This window comes from Oncorhynchus gorbuscha, linkage group LG04, assembly GCF_021184085.1.
Source record: "Oncorhynchus gorbuscha isolate QuinsamMale2020 ecotype Even-year linkage group LG04, OgorEven_v1.0, whole genome shotgun sequence".
NCBI classification, from domain to species: Eukaryota; Metazoa; Chordata; class Actinopteri; order Salmoniformes; family Salmonidae; genus Oncorhynchus; species Oncorhynchus gorbuscha.
The window spans coordinates 28,275,782-28,292,752 of record NC_060176.1 but is presented as its reverse complement, the minus strand read 5'-3'; the positions used below and the strand labels follow the sequence as shown (position 1 = coordinate 28,292,752).

The window sequence follows — 16,971 nt, the reverse complement described above, 5'->3', positions numbered from 1 at the left end:
TGTGGTGTGTTTTGTCTAGGTTTTTTTTGTAGGTTATGGAATTGTGGTTTAGTGAAGTAGTCTAGGTAAGTCTATGGTTGCCTAGAGTGGTTCTCAATCAGAGTCTCTGATTGGGAACCATATTTAGGCAGCCATATTCTTTGAGTGTTTCGTGGGTGATTGTTCCTGTCTCTGTGTTGTTTCACCAGATAGGCTCGGTCACTTTGGTTTTTCTTTTTACTTGTTTTGGAAGAAGAGAACGAGCGCCATTCTCCTTGCGGAGATGGTGCTAAATACATCTACATGGTCGGTCCCTGGGATTAGGCTGGCCAACACGATTCGGTTTGCTTGGAAGGAAAAGGAGATGGAGCCTTTAGGACGGGAATCTTTTGGAAGGATAATATTGATGGGGATTCTAAAGCTGACGGTGAAGGACGTGTTTTGTTTCCAAGGCAACTCGCTGGAGGGAGCATACGACGTGGCACTATATACAGAAGAAAAACACGATGATATCCTGAGAAGGGCAAGAGCAGTGGGAGGTGAGAGGCCGATGTGCCACTACGATATAACAAGCCTGGCGAAGAATAACTTTAGGGTTGTAACTGTCAACATTTACAACCCTTATGTTAAGGACGAAGAGGTGAGGGCTTTTCTGGGGAGATACATGGATAACGTCTCCTCAGCAAGGCACCTCAAAGACTCCCTTGGGTTTTGGAATGGGAGGAGAGGCTTCCAGGCCCTCCTCAGAGAGGACCCAAAGGGACATGGTGGCTACCTCCATCCTCCTGCTATGTTCTCCCTAGTGGCTGACAGGGGGACGTTGTTTTATGCACGTCAGCCCCCATTTTGCAGGCGCTGTATGGCCTACGGTCACATATTCGCCTCGTGCAGTACACGAAAATGCAGATTTTGTGCATCTGAGGATCACGAGGCGAGAGATTGTGACAAGCCTAAGACGTGCCATGGGTGTGGCTCGTCAGCACACCTGTGGCGGGGGTGCCCGGCCCGTCAGAGGTCATATGCGTCTGCGGCTGGGGGGGAGCAGGAGCGGGGGATGGGGGAAGAAGAGGAGGGGAAGGAAGCACGCCTCATGACCAGAGTTCAGGTCCAGAGGGGAAGGCCACAAGGAAGGAGGAGGAGCCAGAAGCGGCGGATGGAACAGAGAAGGAAACGGAAGGCACGGGAGTAGGAGAACCAGAAAAAGCGGCGGAAGAAGGCAACCGAGTGGAGGAGCATGAGAGAGAAGAAAGCGAGGGAGGAGTGGTGGAGAAGGAGACTGTGGAAGAGAAAGTGGACTGGGGGAAAGTGCCCTGGTGGAAGAGATGAGGGGTATGGTGGAGGAGCTGGGGGGGGGGTGGTATCTCTCCACTGCCGCCATCACCAAAGAAGAGTATGAAGAGGAGGGGGCGATTGGCCGACAGTGAGGGGGAGGGGATGGCCAAGAGAGTGATGGGGGCGGGAGAAACCTCTGGGTTGCTGCTGGTTTCCCCAGGCCCTCAATTTCTGTTGGGTGGGGACACACCTAACAAGACTCAGGACTGGGTACAAGAGGAGGTGGGGAGTTTTTTGTTTGGGGACTCAGCCTCCCCAATTTTTTTCCAAACCAGCTGCAACACTGGGGAGGGGGAGGATTGTGGGGGTAGACCCAGGGTGCAGGGCACCCCGGAGCCAAACACTATTCCTGCATCCTGGGATGGTGTGATGGAGGAAGAGGGGAGGATGTCGAGATTACGGATGGTGTTCTCACCGGTAGATATGGAGCAGGGGAGCATCGGGTGAGTCTCCTGTTTATGTTTTTTTCTGTCTGGGTTTAGAATTTGAGTGTATTACATGTTTTTATTTTTTTCATGGAGTCTAATTGTACTTTTGTTAGTTTAAATGTAAGGGGTTTAAGGGATTTTGTTAAGAGGAGGGTGGTTTTTAGTTATTTGGAGGGTGTGGGGTTTGATTTTTGTTTTTTACAGGAGGTTCACCTGAGGGATGGAGGGGATGTTATTAGGTTTAAGAGGGAGTGGGACAAGGGGGAGTCGGTTTGGGGTGTTGGGGGGGGGGGTGCACTCATCGGGGTAGGGATTTTGTGTGGGCACAGGGAGGTAAAAGTGGAGGATTCTTTTGTGGTAATGCAAGGGAGGGTTATAGGGGTGGATGTCACAATAAGGGATTGTAAATTTAGATTAGTGGTGATGTATGGGCCACAGGTGGTGGCAGACAGGAGGGAGATGGTGGACTGTCTGACGGCCCTGTGTGTCACAAATAGGAAATTAGTGATAGGGGGGATTTTAATACAGATTTAGGAAGAGGGGGGATAGCAGTGCGGGCGCCATTGCCAGGCTAATGGCTTGCCATGGTCTGGTAGATGGTGGTCTGCACACTACTCCGAAAATGGACGGTCCTACATGGCGCAACTCCAGGGGGGTTGAGCGGAGGCTCGACTATATTTTTGTACCCAGGTCTTTGGGTAAGTTGTCTGGGAGGCTGTTGCCTGTTTTCTTTTCGGATCACGACGGGGTGCTCCTGCAGGTGGGGTCGCCAGTCTGCCTCTTTGGTAGGGGGTACTGGAAGCTAGATCGGGATGTGCTGGAGGAGCAGGCTTTTGTTGACGGGTTTTATGGTTTCTTTTGGAGGCTTGAGGGCCTCTGATCCATGTGCGAGGGGGTGTTAGAGTGGTGGGAATTAGTTAAGGTGAGGATTAGGGCTTTTATAATAGGGTATTGCAAGAGGAAAAAAAGGGAGGAGAGGAGGGAGGTGGATGGTATCCAGAGGTTAATTGAACTCGAATACGAGGCAGGCAACCTCGGCGGGTCGTTTGACTGGGAGAGATCCGCAACCCTAAAGGCGCTGCTCCGGGAGTTGCAGGAGCGGAAGGCTCGAGCTTTCCTTGAGCGTGCGCATAGTGGCTTTCTAGAACATAATGAGACTTGTTCTGCTATGTTCTTTAAGTTGGTTAGGGCAAGACAGAGTAGGAAGGTAATGCATGGCGTTAGGGAAGAAAATGGTAGTATAGTTAGAGAACCAGAGGATATGGTCAGGGTGACAACTGATCATTTCCAAGGTTTATTTAAGGAAAGGGAAATAGATGTAGAGCAGGGAAATGTGTTTTTAGAACACTTGTCCAGGCGGTTGCCGGAGGACATTAGAGAAGTGATGGAGGCCCAGATCTCACTAGAAGAGGTTGAGAGCGCTCTTAGGAGGATGGGAAAAGGGAAGGTGCCTGGGATAGATGGGCTGCCGGCTGAGTTTTATCTCAAGTTTTGGGGTATACTTGGACCAGTGGTCCTCGAAGTCTTGAAGGCCATCCTTGAGACGGGGGTCCCGGGGGGATCAATGGCTGTTGGTGTGCTGTCACTTTTATATAAGAAGGGGGAAGTAACAGACCTTGGCAACTGGTGGCCGTTGACCATGCTGTGTGTAGATTACAAGCTACTTGCAAAGGTTTTAGCAGACCGGTTGCGCACAGCCCTTCCCTACGTCGTTCATGAGGATCAGACGTGCGGGGTAGAGGTCCGCTCTATTAGATGGAACCTACAGTTAATCATGGACTCCATCGCTTGGGTTGAAGATAGAAGTCTGCCTTTAATGGTAGCAGCGCTAGATCAGGCGAAAGCCTTCGATCGCGTGAATAGATCCTTTTTATTCAGAGTGTTAGGTCGATTAGGATTTGGGGAGAAGTTTATAGGATGGATTCGTACATTATATGTCGGAGCGGGGTGCCGAGTTAGTGTAAATAGTCACTTGGGTGACGTTTTTGACCTCTCGTCTGGGGTCAGGCAAGTGTGCCCACTCTCGGCTCTCCTCTTCGTTCTGTACATGGAGCCTCTGGGGGCTACCATTAGGGCAGACACAGGGGTGGAAGGTTTGCTGATCCCTGGAAGTGGTGGGCTGCGTGTTAAGATGACGCAGTACGCCGACGACACTTCCTTGCTGTTGTGCAAGGACTCGTGCCTGACAAGGTCCCTTGCCATCTTTGGGGATTTCACCCGAGCGTCGGGAGCAGTTCTGAACCATGCAAAGTCTTCCGTCAAGTTTTTCGGAAGATGGCGCGGTAGAACGGATGTGCCTGGGGGGTTATCTCTCTGTGAGGGGGCCCTGAGGATTCTCGGGGTCCATTTTGAGACCTCCGGCTCAGCGACGCTAAACTGGAACATGCGTATTGCAGTGGTACAGAGGAAGCTAGCAATGTGGAAAGCTAGGTATTTGTCTTTTATGGGCAAAGTCCTGGTCCTAAAGGTGGATGTGTTGCCGTCTCTTTTGTATTTGGCATACATCTACCCATTGCCGGCTTGTCTGAGGAGGCCTCTAGTGAGGCTTGTGTTTCAGTTTATGTGGAGTGGCAGGTGCGAGTGGGTCGCCAGGGCACGCACGATCTGTCCCATCGGGGAGGGAGGTAGGGGGGTACCACATTTCCCCCTCAAGCTGGACACAATTTTTGTTTCTTACTTGTTAACGGAGCTTGCTCAGCCAGTGATACACCCGTCCGGTTACCTCCTGCGGGTGTTTTTCTCGTATCAGGCGAGAAGCATAATGGTGTGGTCTAACACGGGTCCTCGGGCGGAACAGCTGCCGTGGCACTTTGGTCATGCGGCCAAGTGGCTGCGTGCGCACCCTGAGGTTGAAGTTGCCCGAGTAGGTTTAGATCACAGGCACCTGTACGAGGAGGTCAGAAAGGCAGGGAGTCCGGCGCCTGTAGTGGGCATCTCGGAAGTGGTCTGGGAGGGAGTGCAGGCGTGGGGTCTGGATAACAGGCTCAAGGACCTGAATTGGTTGAGCCTTCATAAGTGTTTGCCGGTACGTTCCGTCTTGTACCGGTATAATTTGGTGCAATCCCCCACCTGTCCAAGATCCTCTTGTGGCAGGGAGGAGACTGTGCGCCATGTCTTTTGGGACTGTGCCTTTGCCGGAGTAGTATGGGCTAGGGCACGGGTGTTGTTAGGTTTGGTAAAGGGGGGATTTTGTATTGACGTGGGCCAGGTTAGAGAGGGGTGTAGGGAGAGCGAGAGGGACGGATAGGGACAGGTTTCTGCTATGGCTTCTCATGAGTCTGTTTAAACAGGGGCTGTGGGAAGCAAGGCAGAACATGGTGAAGACAGGGAGAGAGTGGGGGGTGGAAGGGATGGTGAGGAGGGTGGAAGGAGATTTGAGGGGGAGGATGAAGAGGGAGGAGAGGAAGTGGGGGCAGCATGCTGCTAAGATTTAGATGCACTATTGTAAAGTGACTGTTCCACTGGATGTCATAAGGTGAATGCACCAATTTGTAAGTCGCTCTGGATAAGAGCGTCTGCTAAATGACTTAAATGTAAATGTAATGTAAATGCTCGGGAGAGGTGGAAGGGGGGGTTTAGGGCTGGGTGTCATTTAGATTTGTAAGAGGATAAATTAGGGACGGGGAGATAGGGAGAGGTATTTTGTAGGGTGACGGGGAGGGACGATGCTCCCTGAGGTTTTGTTTGGGGTTTATGTTTTAGTTTAATTCGTTTATTTAAAATACCATTATTTGTGTATGTATGTAAATTATGAGTTGTAAAGAATGAATGGTATTGAAGATAATAAATTATTTTATAAAAAAAAATAGGGCTGTGTCGGTTTTTCAAGTTACGTTTTTGTAATTGTTAGTAATCATCTTTATTAAAGATGTATAAAGATAAACACGCTGCATTTTGGTCCTCCTCTCTTTCACCGGAAGAAAACCGTAACACATATGGTTTACATAGGTGACCAGGCACCTCATTTCAAGACAATTGACCACAGTAGAAGTCCAGCAACGCTTCCTATGGCCTAGTTTTTTGTTCAAACCCATCTGATTTGTATTCTAGGGACTCTAGTGAGTAGACTGGAGCCTAGCTTCATGGACACACAATCTATTGTTTTTCCTGTACAATGCAATTTGTTTGTGCAATTCAACAAAAGTACAGTAAGACTTTTCATAAACATTACATTTAAAAATTGCATCATTGAACAATAGCACCAGTAAATAAACAAGAATCATACAATCAAAATAATGATTTATTAAAAAAAATATGAATGGTATATTTTTTACCAGTAGGCTTTTATTATGCCTTGATCACACTTAGAGCATTATTGCGCAAAATGGATCGCAGCATCTGGATATGTGTGCAACAAAAGTTCAACATTTAACTTCTGATACCATTTCTGTCAAGCCGTCTACTCATACTTTGACTCGTAAGTTCGATAAATCCAAGGTATGCACCACACAGAACACACTGTGACTGCCTTTGCAACGCAATGATGCAAGGCAAATGCAGCGTTCCATTGGAAATTAATGTAATTCTGGTGTACCAAAATGCAATGAGGCTGTCGGTGTGATAGAGGGGTAACGCCTTGTTCACACCGATAGTGCAAAATAGTACACAGCAAATCTGGATATGTGTGCAACAAAAGTTCAACATTCACCTTCTGCTACAGAAAATAGTGACGACATAGAGGGATGCCTCGCTTCTAGTCCTTAGGAAACTTTGCAGTATTTCAATTTTTATGTATTATTTCTTACATTGTTAGCCCAGAAAATCTGAAGTGTTATTACATACAGCCGGGAATAACTATTGGATATCAGAGCGATGTTAACTTACCAGCACTATGACCAGGAATACGACTTTCCCGAAGCGGATCCTTTGTCCGCACCACCCAGGGCATTTGAACTGATTCCAGATGCAAACCCAAAACAACACCGCCGGTGGAAAGTGAGTCAGAGTATATTACTTGCTAATGTCCAGTCCCTAGATAACAAATTGGACGAAATCAGGGGAAGGTTTGCTTTCCAGAGAGACATCAGGGATTGTAACATACTCTGTTTCACGGAAACATGGCTCTCTAGTGATATGCTCAGTGCATCGCGCTGACAGGAATAAACATCTTTCCGGGAAGAAGGGCGGGAGAGTATGTTTCATGATTAATGACTCATGGTGTAATTGTAACAACATACAGGAACTCAAGTCCTTTTGTTCACCTGACCTAGAATTCCTCACAATCAAATTATCATTATCTCCCAAGATCATTTTCTTTGGTTATTATCACAGCTGTGTATATCTCCGCCTCAAGCCGATACCATGATGGCCCTTAAGGAACTTCACTGGACTTTATGCAAACTGGAAACCATATATCCTGAGGCTGCTTCTGTTGAAGCTGGGGATTTTAACAAAGCAAATTTGAGGAAAAGGCAACCTAAATTCTATCAGCATATTGACTGTAGCGCTGGAAAAACACTGGAGCATCATTACACTGACTTCCGTGATGCATATAAGGCCCTCCCCTGTCCCCATTCGGCAAATCTGACCATGACTCCATTTTGCTCCTCCCTTCTTCTAGGCAGAAACTCAAACAGGAAGTACCCGTGCTTCCTATTCAACGGAAGCACGGGTATTCAACGCTGGTCTGACCAATTGGAATCGACACTTCAAGATTGTTTTGATCACGTGGACGGGTATATGTTCCGGGTAGCCTCAGAGAATAATATCGGCGTATACGCTGATTCACTGAGTGAGTTTTATAAGGAAGTGTATAGGAGATGTTGTACCCACTGTGGCCATTAAAACCTACCCTAACCGTGGATAGATGGCAGCATTCGCACAAAACTGAAAGCGCGTACCACCGCTTTTAACCATGGCAAGGCGACTGGGAATATGGCAGAATACAAACAGAGTAGTTATTCCCTCCACAAGCAAAATGTCAGTATATATTTTTCCGTTATTTAACTAGGCAAGTGAGTTAAGAACAAATTCTTATTTTCTATGATGGCCTAAGAACAGTGGGTTAACTGATTTTTAACCTGCCGCCCCAGGTAGCCTGGTGGTTAGAGACAAAGTGAAGTCGCAATTCAATGGCTCAGACACGAGACGTATGTGGCAGGGTCTACAGATAATCAGGACTACAAAAGGAAAACCAGCCACGTTTAAATGTCGGACTCATGTCGGCCACGGAGAAGGAGCGCCCACAGTCCTTGGTAGCGGGCCACGTCGGTGGCACTGTAGGATCCTCAAAGTGGGCAAAGAAGGTGTTTAGTTTATCTGGAAGCAAGACGTCAGTGTTAGTGTTCGGCCCAGATGGCATCCCTCAGAAATGCGCACACCAGCTGGCTGATGTGTTTACGGACATATTCAATCTCTCCCTATCCCAGTCTGCTCTCCCCACATGCTCCAAGATGGCCACCATTGTTCCTGTACCCAAGAATGCAAAGGTAACTGAACTAAATTACTATCGCCCCCTAGCACTCACTTCTGTCATCATGAAGTGCTTTGAGAGACTAGTCAACATTCATCACCCCCCTATACACATCGATGGACAGCAGTGGAGAAGGTGGAAAGTTCCTCGGCGTACACATCAATGACAAACTGAAATGGTCCACCCACACAGACAGTGTGGTGAAGAAGGTGCAACCTCAGGAGGCTGAAGAAATTTGGCTTGTCAACTAAAACCCTCACAAACTTTTACAGATGCACAATTGAGAGCATTCTGTCGGGCTGTATCCCGCCTGGTACGGCAATTGCACCGCCCACAACTGCAGAGCCCTGCAGTTGTGGGCGGAGGGTGGTACGGTCTGCACAACGCATCACCGGGGGCAAACCTTCTGCCCTCCAGGACACTTACAGCACCCGATGTCACAGGAATGCCAAAAAGATGATCAAGGACAACAACCACCCAAGCCACTGCCTGGTTATCCCGCTACCATCCAGAAGGCAAGGTCAGTACAGGTGCATCAAAGCTGGGACCGAGAGATTGAAAAGCAGCTTCTATCTCAAGGCTATCAGACTGTTAAACAGCCGTCACAAGCACAGAGAGGCTGCTGCCTACATACAGACTTGTAACCATTGGGCCACTTCAATAAATTGAACACTAGTCACTTTAATAATGCCACTTTAATAATGTTTACATTTCTTGCATTACTCATCTCATATGTATATACTGTATTCTACCTATTGCATCTTACACGGAACCCAAACCGGCTGTGCACGTGCTCCATCATGCGCCATCGTACATACATTTATTTTGTCCCACCAAACCAAACGCGATCACGACAAACAGTTTAAAATATCAAAACAAACTCTAAACCAATTACATTCATTTGGGGACAGGTCGAAAAGCATTAAACATTTATGGCAATTTAGCTAGCTAGCTTGCACTTGCTAGCTAATTTGTCCTATTTAGCGAGGTTGCTGTTGCTGGCTAATTTGTCCTGGGATATAAACATTGAGTTGTTATTTTACCTGAAATGCACAAGGTCCTCTACTCTGACAATGAATCCACACATAAACTGGTCAACCCAATCATTTCTAGTCATCTATCCCCCTTCCAGGCTTTTTCTTCTTTGAACTTATATGGTTAATTACCACGACGACCGACAACACAGTTCATCTTTCAATCACCCACGTGGGTATAACCAATGAGGAGATGGCACGTGGATATCTGCTTCTATAAACCAATGGGAGATGGGAGAGGCAGGACTTGCAGTGGAATCTGCGTCACAAATAGAACGGACTTCTATTTTAGGCCTTGGCAACGCAGACGCTCGTTGACGCATGTGAGCAGTGTAGGTGAAATAATTGAATAATATAGATTTCTAAACTTATTTTGTAATGGTCGCACATGCGAGTGGTGTAGTCAGGGTATTAGCCTTTGCCACTCTGACATTGCTCATCCATAAATGTATATATTATTATTCCATTTGTTATATAAATAATCTCATATAAAGCGTTATTATCAGACCAAAGCTCTGGTTAAACCAGATGCCCTCAGATAACTCTGGGCCCAGTGTCCTCAGTCAAGTTTAGAGACTACGTGCAATAACATGATTATCCGAAGGACACACAGCTGCCATCACACAAATATTACTCCCCTGTAAAATTACAAAGAGCATCCTGCAACACTAACGAGTTTTGAAGTGCCAAGCTATCTCACTGACATTGACCCTTTCATGCACTCCTGCATAAACAGGAAACACCTGCGCCTAAAGCAGACACTGCTAGTTTCCCCTATCTTTCGTTCCTGGACACACAAACATCTCATGAAGCACTGTACACTCACACTCTAGCCCCCTCCCCCCCTACTGGTCGGGTGCCAAGAGCAAAGGACTTTGCTGTGCACCAATGGGACCAGTCAGAAGACCAACACGACGAGACTCCACCTACATTATTCTGTGTATACATTCTGCTGTAAACTCTGGCTGAGCAGCCTAATTATTCTGACTCTTCACAGAGTCGCATTGCTTAGGTCCGTGCACGATAAACGGCAGGACAAGATAACTTTGACCAATAAACTGCCTTTTTGATACACCTGATTCCACTCTGTCCAGCGTCGTTGTTTTGCATTCACTCTTCAGTATGAAACACCAACACATTCCTTACTTAGATTTGTGTGTATTATCTATTTGTTGTGGAATCGTTAGATATTACTTGCTAGATATTGCTGCACTATCGGAAATGTCGCTACACTTGCAATAACATCTGCTAACCATATGTATGTGACCAATACAATTGTATTTAATTTGATTTGCTTCAACATTCACCTTCTGCTACCATTTCTGTCAAGCCGTCTACGCATACAGTTTGACGCATACGATCGATCAATCCAATTTATGCACAACACCGGAACGCACTGCAACTGCTTCTGCAACGGAATGCTGCAAGGAAAATGCAGCGTTTCATTGGAAATTAATGTAATTCTGGCGTACTAAAATTAAAAACACTGTCGGTGTGTTCGAAGCGTAAGGAGGACACTGGTGTGTTCATGCAGGAACCAATGGGTGCTCGATGTGGGCGTTAATGCAGGAACCAATGAGATGCTGTATTATAAACATAGCTTTTACAGCGGACTTTTATTTTAGAGGTTACATCCAAAAACCGGAAGTAAATGTTGTGTTTATATATTTTTTATTTAAAATACCAGGTCAACAATTTACATTGTTACATCATTCAAAACAGAACGCAGGTATTAACAATAAAATACTAAAACATACAAAAAATATAAATGAAATAATAAAAAAAATCAACTATTCTAGTGCAATTGTAATCACTCTGAAAAAATCTTATTATAATGATTCAGGAAAATGTTATTCTTGCTGTTATTCACTAGGGTTAATGTTTTAATAAGATAGTTAAATTCAAATATGTGTAATTTTTGTATAGTATTTTGGAATTTTTGTTTGTGTATAAAGTATTTGGGAACAAGAATAAAACAGGGAAACAGAAATGGTGTTACCGCCACCTTCTGTACTAGAGAAGGAGCGCATGTAAACTGCTTGAAACGTGCCTATCATCACCATTGCGGAGCTCCATAAACGTGTTCGCCCGACGGGAATTCAAATGTGTAGGCTACTACAGTAAGGTTACTGATATATTTGAAAGCGGTTCTAGTTTTACAACGGGAACCTCGGGCACGAGAGAGACAAATAGAGAGAGCGAGAAAGAGTGAACTTTCAAAGTTGGCCTACTCACCGAGTATTCTACGGGGAGGTCCATTATTGACGAGAAAATATAAATAGAGGTAAGCCTACATTTCCCCTGGCAATATTGCTATTTTTCAGCCAATTTATAGATTACAGACCTAGCTAACATACTAATTGATGCTAATGTGCTGTGCAAACTATTTTTATTGTATATTTCCAGAACTATTTTCTGACACGCACACAGAATAACCATTTATTATTATAACTGCAACTTGTAATACCTTTTGGGAATCGTTTTGAATACATGGTCATGGAAACAAGCAATTTCTTATCATCATGACAACATCTTCAAAATCACACCAACGTCCCTTAGGAGAGTTAGTATTATAGTGCTGTCTTTCCTTCACATAGGCTACTTAGGGTTACTAATTTACTAATTCAATATTTATCAAATTCCGTAGCAACCACGTGATGATTCAAATGTATCTCCTCGTGTTTAAAAAAAAAAATCAAAATCACATGTTATTTGTCACATACACCGAGTACAACAAGTGTAGACCTTACCGTGAACTGCTTACTTACAAGCCCTTAACGAACAATGCAGTTTTATGAAACTAAAGTAAAAAATAAGTTACACAATAAAATAACGAAAATGAGGCTACATATACAGAGGGTACCTGTGGAGTGAGGAACGAGAAAGGGTGTCAGAGAGAAACTTTCCCCTGGTTCCAGATAAAAGACAAAAATAAACTTTCCCTAGAGAATAACATTTCAGAATTCCAAGCATTCCTGGAGCTGTTCCCTCCCTTGCATTGACTTTCCTTCTTTTGGAAGAGGAACATTGAGCCCCACTGACTGCCCAACTCATACCCACAGATAAAGGCAGGCTGATCAGCCTTACAGTACAATTTCATCATAGGACAAGAATACTTTATGTGGTCTTATAGGCTGGTATAGGAATGTAGGATGTTTTCTATTACAAATGTGTTAACTTCCATCTCTACAGTGAATTCGCAAAGTATTCAGACCCCTTCACTTTTTCCACATTTTGTTACGTTACAGCCTTATTCTAAAACTGATTCAATGTCCCCCCCCCCTCAATCTACACACAATACCCCGTAATGATAAAGTGAACACAGTTTTTTTTAGACATTTTAGCAAATGTATTAAAAATAAAAAACAAATACCTTATTTATGTAAGTATTCAGACCCTTTGCTATGAAACTCAAAATTGAGCTCAGGTGCATTCTGTTTCCATTGATCATCATTGAGATGTTTCTATAACTTGATTGGATTCCACCTGTGGTAAATGAAATTGATTGGACATGATTTGGAAAGGCACACACCTGTCTATATAAGGTCTCACAGTTGGCAGTGCATGTCAGAGCAAAAACCAAGACATGATTTCGAAGGAATTGTCCGTGGAGCTCCGAGACAGGATTTGTGTCGGCATAGATCTGGGGGTGAGTACCAAAATAATTTCTGCAGCATTGACGACCCCGAAGAACAGTGGCCTCTATCATTCAACGTCGTCCTAGAGCTGGCCGTCCGGCCAAATTGAGCAATCGGGGGGGGGAAGGGCCTTGGTCAGAGAGGTTACCAAGAACCCGATGGGCACTCTGACAGAGCTCCAGAGTTCCTTTGTGGATATGGGAAAATCTTCCAGAAGCACAACCATCTTTGCAGCACTCCACCAATCAGGCCTTTATGGTCGAGTGGCCAGACGGAAGCCATTCTTCAGTAAAAGGCACATGACAGCCCGCTTGGAGTTTGCCAAAAGGCACCTAAAGACTCAGACCATGAGAAACAAGATTCTCTGGTCTGATGAAACCAAGATAGAACTCTTTGGCCTGCTAGATAGAACTCTTTGGCCTGCTAGATAGAACTCTTTGGCCTGCTAGATAGAACTCTTTGGCCTGCTAGATAGAACTCTTTGGCCTGCTAGATAGAACTCTTTGGCCTGCTAGATAGAACTCTTTGGCCTGCTAGATAGAACTCTTTGGCCTGCTAGATAGAACTCTTTGGCCTGCTAGATAGAACTCTTTGGCCTGCTAGATAGAACTCTTTGGCCTGCTAGATAGAACTCTTTGGCCTTAGATAGAACTCTGCTAGATAGAACTCTTTGGCCTGCTAGATAGAACTCTTTGGCCTGCTAGATAGAACTCTTTGGCCTGCTAGATAGAACTCTTTCTTTGAACTCTTTGGCCTGCTAGATAGAACTCTTTGGCCTGCTGGATAGAACTCTTTGGCCTGCTGGATAGAACTCTTTGGCCTGCTGGATAGAACTCTTTGGCCTGCTGGATAGAACTCTTTGGCCTGCTGGATAGAACTCTTTGGCCTGCTGGATAGAACTCTTTGGCCTGCTGGATAGAACTCTTTGGCCTGCTGGATAGAACTCTTTGGCCTGCTGGATAGAACTCTTTGGCCTGCTGGATAGAACTCTTTGGCCTGCTGGATAGAACTCTTTGGCCTGCTGGATAGAACTCTTTGGCCTGCTGGATAGAACTCTTTGGCCTGCTGGATAGAACTCTTTGGCCTGCTGGATAGAACTCTTTGGCCTGATGGATAGAACTCTTTGGTCAAGCGTCATGTCTGGAGGAAACCTGGCACCATTCCTACGGTGAAGAATAGAGGTGGCAGCATCATGCTGTGGGGATGTTTTTCAGCGGCAGTGATTGGGAGACTAGGCAGAATTGAGGGAAAGATGAACGGAGCGAAGTACAGAGAGATCCTTGATGAAAACCTGCTCCAGAGTGCTCAGGACCTCAGACTGGGGCAAAGGTTTACCTTCCAACAGGACAATGACCCTAAGCACACGGTCAAGACAACACAACACAGGAGTGGCTTCGCAACAATGTCCTTGAGTGGCCCAGCCAGGACTTGAACCCAATCGAACATCTCTGGAGAAACCTGAAAATAGCTGTGCAGCAACGCTCCCCATCCAACCTGACAGAGCTTGAGAGGATCTGCAGAGAAGAATGGGAGAAACTCCCCAAATACAGGTGTGCCAAGCTTGTAGCGTCATACCCAAGAATACTCTAGGCTGTAATCACTGTCAAAGGAGCTTCAACAAAGTACAATAAAACAAATAAAAAAATAATTAAAAATTCATGTTTTTTTTACTTTGACATTGTGTGTAGATTGAGGGGGAAAAAATAATTTAATACATTTTTTAATAACCTTTTATTTAACTAGGCAAGTCAGTTAAGAACAAATTCTTATTTACAATGATGACCTACCGGGGAACAGTGGGTTCGTTGTTCTGCCTTGTTCAGGGGTAGAACGACAGGTTTTTACCTTGTCAGCTCGGGGATTTGAGCCAGCAACCTTTCGGTTACTGGCCCAACCTTCTAACCACTGGGCTACATGCCGCCCCGAAAAGTCAAGTGGTCTGAATACTTTCCAAATGCATTGTATGTCACGACAACCAACCGAGGACCATCAAAGTGACTTATCATTCATATCGATATATTTCTCGTTGTTGTACATTGCAGCAATATGCTTACAGTACGTGAACGTGTTGGTGTTATGCCAATGCAGAGCTTAGTAAACATAGCGAGAGCACAGACACGGCCTCCTCCATATGCTCGCCCACACCTCAACAGTCCAATGCGGATGAACTGATGAACTCTAACTTCTCAGTTGCCTACTGTTTACATTGACTTGCAAAAAGCCGAGAGAAAATGGCACAGGCATACCCCATGTTTGGGCTTTGATATTTGGCCATGTTTTTTTTCTGTTGTGTTCACTAACAAGGACAAGGTTTTAAAAAGTATTTGAAAAACAGTTTAAACAGGAATGATAAAAAAAGGGGGGATGGAGAAGGCAGAGGGTGTGTTTTGGTTTTACTCCTGCCGCTGGTGTTTTTTTCCCTGGGAGTTTTGTAGGCGACTTGTGTCTCCCTCTAGGTGTGGCAACATTCGGGTCGGGATAATTATCACAAACACTGGCTCCACTGAGAGTGGACATGCCAAACCAGCTCTGTATAGTGTGTGTGTGTGTGTGTAGAAGAGGGAGAAAGAGAAATGTGTCATAATAAATAATAAATGTATTTTTATCGTCAGTTGCACACAAGGTCCAACCAAAACCTGACTTCTGCTTTTAACCCAACCTCTCTGAATTGGAGAGAGGTGCTGGGGGCTTCCACATTGGGTGCTCGTGGAGCTGTTGTTGTGGGGGGTGGGGGGGGGGGTAACTGCCTTGCTCAAGGGTAGAATGACAGATGTTTCACCTTGGGAATTCGAACTAGCAACCTTTCAGTTACTGGCCCAATGCTCTAACCACTAGGCTAAAGATTGTAGAGCGCTTGTTTGTGTGGTAAAAGCATGTGTAGTGAGTATGTGTGTGTATTCCTGGACAATGCACAGAGAAGCCCTTTTAGGCACAAGTGGGAGGAAATACAGGTGCTGCCTTCTAAAGGGCCTTCTAAAATATAAAGGGAGAGGGAAATGTAGAACTAGCACTAGACAGGCTGTACTGTATACACACACTTCACAAAATGTACCATTGTGCCTCTTGTCAGGTTGGTTGTAAGATCAGATGCAGATGTGAACAAGGTCATGTTGGATCTATTTTGAAGTGTCTTTTGTTTGTTTGCTATTGTGTGGGAGAGTTAAGTAAATGGAGTGAAAAACCATATGCCTCAACCACACTCTTCCTCCCTCTCAGTCTCACCACACACTCTTTACACAACAATTAACATTTGGGCAACAATAACATCTGTCTCTTGTTCAGTCTCTCTTCTTTCACTCTCTCTCTCTTCTCTCTTGTCTGTCTCTCTCTCTTGTCTGTCTCTCTCTCTTGTCTGTCTCTCTCTCTTGTCTGTCTGTCTCTCTCTCTTGTCTGTCTGTCTCTCTCTCGTCTGTCTGTCTGTCTGTCTGTCTGTCTGTCTGTCTGTCTGTCTGTCTCTCTTGTCTGTCTCTCTCTCTTGTCTGTCTCTCTCTCTTGTCTGTCTGTCTCTCTCTCTTGTCTGTCTGTCTCTCTCTTGTCTGTCTGTCTCTGTCTGTCTGTCTCTCTCTCTTGTCTGTCTGTCTCTCTCTCTTGTCTGTCTGTCTCTCTCTCTTGTCTGTCTGTCTCTCTCTCTTGTCTGTCTGTCTCTCTCTCTTGTCTGTCTGTCTCTCTCTCTTGTCTGTCTGTCTCTCTCTCTTGTCTGTCTCTGTCTGTCTGTCTCTCTCTCTTGTCTGTCTCTCTCTCTTGTCTGTCTCTCTCTCTTGTCTGTCTGTCTGTCTCTCTCTCTTGTCTGTCTGTCTCTCTTGTCTGTCTCTCTCTCTTGTCTGTCTGTCTGTCTCTCTCTCTTGTCTGTCTCTCTCTCTTGTCTGTCTGTCTCTCTCTCTTGTCTGTCTGTCTCTCTCTCTTGTCTGTCTGTCTGTCTCTTGTCTGTCTGTCTCTCTCTCTGTCTGTCTGTCTCTCTCTCTTGTCTGTCTGTCTGTCTCTCTCTCTTGTCTGTCTGTCTGTCTCTCTCTTGTCTGTCTGTCTGTCTGTCTGTCTGTCTCTCTCTCTTGTCTGTCTGTCTGTCTCTCTCTCTTGTCTGTCTGTCTGTCTGTCTCTCTCTTGTCTGTCTGTCTCTCTCTTGTCTGTCTGTCTCTCTCTTGTCTGTCTGT

General features: G+C 45.5%; 1 protein-coding gene across 2 annotated transcripts in view; it reads left to right on the top strand.

Annotated features, from left to right (window-relative positions):
* Positions 1-11,205: 11,205 nt before the first annotated feature.
* The window catches only part of LOC124033938 (tetraspanin-4-like), a 124,380-nt gene continuing 118,614 nt past the window's right edge, over positions 11,206-16,971 (top strand). For both annotated transcript variants that reach the window (XM_046346434.1, XM_046346435.1), the window contains exon 1: positions 11,206-11,469. The gene's annotated coding sequence lies outside the window, so the exon portion shown is untranslated. The remainder of the gene's footprint in view (positions 11,470-16,971) is intronic.